Consider the following 3,723-nt stretch of genomic DNA (forward strand, 5'->3'; position numbering starts at 1 on the left):
GGGAAAATCATCAATACCATTAAACTGTATACATCCCCACAAGGGAATTTAATGCTTATATTTATTGAAAATTGTATGTCTCTTAGGATACTTAAACAAAACATATTTAGAGAGAGGGTATGGGTATAGGATGACCATGACAGTGATGAGCCTTTATGAGGGTTGACTGTAATTGAAATGATTGTACTTTGAGGTTATGGGTATAAATGGACCATGGAGTGAGTTTGCTTTTGAGGGTTATATTTCTAATGGAACAGAGGGAGGGAGTGTACTTAGAGAAACTATATATCATTAAATCATGAAATGATTTTGTTTTTGTTGATACTTTAGTTAATGAAGCCTGTATTAGTATTATTGAGAGTGTTGGACATGAATAGATTATTAGAGAATAGAGAATTAAGAAGGTTTGGACATGAATAGATTAGGAACTGATCTTGCCTTACACCATACTTTAGTTAATGATGTAGTACTATAGTTGTTGTATTATAGAAATAGAGGGAGAGAGTGTAATTGATACTTTAGTTAATGAGTGTTGTAGTACTATATGGACAGAGGGAGGGAATGTACTAGAAGAACTGGAAATAAATAGATCATGAAGAATTTGTTTTACTTGATACTTCAGGTACAATTCGAGGAAGTGTACTTAGAGGGGGAGGTATAAATGATTCATGAAGTGATTTTGCTTCACATGATACTCATGAGGATTGTATGTCTACCGAGAGTAATTGAAAAGAGGGTGTGGTATAAATTGATTATAATTTGATGTTTTTTATGACTCTTGAGAAGTGTATTTCTTTTTAGGATTTTACAAGGCAATGGGGTTAAGTGGCTTGCTAAAGGCCATACAGCTAAGTAATTATTAAGTGTCTGAGGCCAGATTTGAATGCAGGTACTCCAGGGCCAGTGCTTTATCCTCTGCACTACCTAGCTGTACCTAAGAAGTGTAATTCTAATCAATAGAAGAGGAGAGTATACTTGGGCAGAATCTGTGTGTATGAGGGGATTATGAGACAAAGTTGCTTTTAAATCAATCAATCAATCAGTCCTTGAGAACTGTACTTTTACCAGGACAGATAAAAGAAATATATTTCAAGGATTATACTGGGAGAAAGCTAGGCATTAAAGGATAAATAACATCATATAAAGTGGCACAAAGATCTATTATAGTAGAAGGAAAGAAGAGAGTGTGTGAACACTAAGTAAATGCTACTGTCAACAGATTTGGTTCAAAGATGGAATAACGAACATTTCCAATTGGGATTAAACATATCCTATCCTTCAGGTAAGTAGAGAGGGGTAAGGAAAGAAAGGGGAAGATTGTACTGATAAAAGAGAAGGTGAAAATAAAGTAAAAGTGAAAGTAAAGTCCTGGTTAAAATTAAAAGGGGGAAATGAGCAAAATATTGGGTGAGGAGAAATAACAGGAAAGGAAAGAGAAAAGTATAAACTGGGGGAAATTCAGTTAGTAATCTTAAACTAAAACTGTGAATGGGATGAACTCTCCCATAAAGCAGAAGCAGAATGGAATAAAACCCAGAATCCTACAAAATGTGGTGCATAAGAAACACATTTGAAGCAGAGATGTACATACAGGGTAAAGGTAAAAGGTAGGAGCAAAAATATTATGCTTCAGCAGAAGTAAAAGAAAATCAGAATAAGAAACCTGATCTCAGACAAAGCAAAACCAGAAAAAGATTTCATTATAAGGGATAAGGAAGGAAACTACATCTTTTTCTAAAATAATTAATATTTATTTATTCTTATTTTGTACAATGTTTTTTATACATTAATAAAATATTCTTGTTTAAGAGTAAACAAAATACCCCCTCCTCCAAAAATATAGACTTGCTTGAGCTATAAAGTAAAGGGGAGAGAAAAAAATAAAATAAAAAAATAATAGTAATAATTGTAGGTATGGCCAGGTGGCGTAATGGATGGAGCAAGAGCCCTGGAGCCAGGAGCACCTGAGCCCATATCTGGCCCCATACACCCAACAATCACCCAGCTGTGTGACATGCAAGCCACCCCAACCCCACTGCCCTGCAAAAACCAAAAAAAAAAAAAAGAAGAAAAAAAAGACCCAAAATAAAATAAAATAGTAATAATAATAGGGGTGGCTGGGTGGCGGACAGAGCATTGGCCCTTGAGGCAGGAGGGAGCACCTGGGTCCAAATCCAGCCTCAGACACCCAACGATCACCCTGCTATGTGGCCACAGGCAGGCCACCCAGCCCCATTTGCCCTGCACCCCCCCCCAAAAAAAATGACAATAATAAAAAATGTGCTTCAGTCTTTGTTCCAACACCACCAACTCTGTTGATGGTGGATCACATTCTTTATGATAAGTCCATCACAAAAGTTACTTCCATATTTTTCCACCATTGCCATTGCTGATCACAACTCCCTCCTTTCTTATTTCTCCACTACCATGTACTATATTTTCTCTCTCCTTTCACTCTGACTCTGCTGTAGGGTAGCTGAGTGGCCCAGCAGACAGATCCCTGGCCCTGGGGCCAAGAGGCCCTGAGCCTCCTCTACCACCCCTTAGGCCCAGCATATACCTGGCCCTATGGTCGCAGACAGGCCATCCAATCCCAGCCCCTTGCAAGAAGTAAAAAAGTAAATGTGTTATATCTGACCACTCTCCCCCCATGGTCCATCCTCTCCTCCATCACTCACATCCCCCACCTTCCCCCATCACCCCCTTCTTACTCCAGATGTGATGCCTATACCCCGTTGAGTATATATGCTGTTTCCTCTCGTAGCCATCTCTGATGAAAGCGAAGATTCCCTCATTCCCCCTTGCCTTCCCCCTTCCATATCATTGCAATAGCTCATTGCAATAAAGAAAAATCTTATTATATGAAGTTTCTTGGCCTATTCCCCCTCTCCTTTTTTCTCTCTCTTATTACATTTCCCCTTTTTCTATTGACTCCAATTTTACACCATATTTTATCTTCAAATTCAGCTTCCTCCTGTGCTTCAACTATAAAAGCTCCTTCTACCTGCTCTATTAACTGAGAAGGTTCATATGAGTATTATCAGTGTCATTTTTCTATGCAGGAATACATGCAGTTCATCCTCATTAAGTCCCTCATATTTTCCCCTTCTCCTCCAAGCTCTATGCTTCACCTGAGTCCTGTATTTGAAGATCAAACCTTCTGTTCAGCTCTGGCCATTCCAACAGGAATATTTGAAATTCCCCTGGTTCATTGAAAGTCCATCTTTTCCCCTGGAAGAGGATGTTCAGTTTTGCTGGGTAGTTGATTCTCAGTTGCATTCCAAGCTCTTTTGCCTTCTGGTATATTATATTCCAAGCCCTATGAGCTTTTAGTTGCTGCTAAGTCCTGTGAGATCCTGATTGCAGCTCCACGGTATTTAAATTGTGTCCTTCTGGCTGCTTGTAATATTTTCTCTTTGACTTGGGAGTTCTGGAACTTGGCTATAATATTCCTAGGGGTTGGTTTTTTGGGATCGCTTCCTCAGGGGGATCGGTGGATTCTCTTCATTTCTATTTTGCCCTCTGCTTCTAGGATGTCAGGGCAATTTTCCTGTCGCAATTCTTTGAAAATGATGTCAAGGCTCTTTTCCTGATCATGACTTTCAGGTATTCCAATGATTTTTAAATTATCTTCCTAAGTCTGTTTTCCATATCAGTTGTTTTTTCAATGAGATGTTTCACATTTTCTTCTAACTTTTCATTCTTTTGGTTTTGAAGTAATGA

The sequence above is a fragment of the Macrotis lagotis genome, chromosome 1, assembly GCF_037893015.1.
Source record: "Macrotis lagotis isolate mMagLag1 chromosome 1, bilby.v1.9.chrom.fasta, whole genome shotgun sequence".
NCBI lineage: Eukaryota > Metazoa > Chordata > Mammalia > Peramelemorphia > Peramelidae > Macrotis > Macrotis lagotis.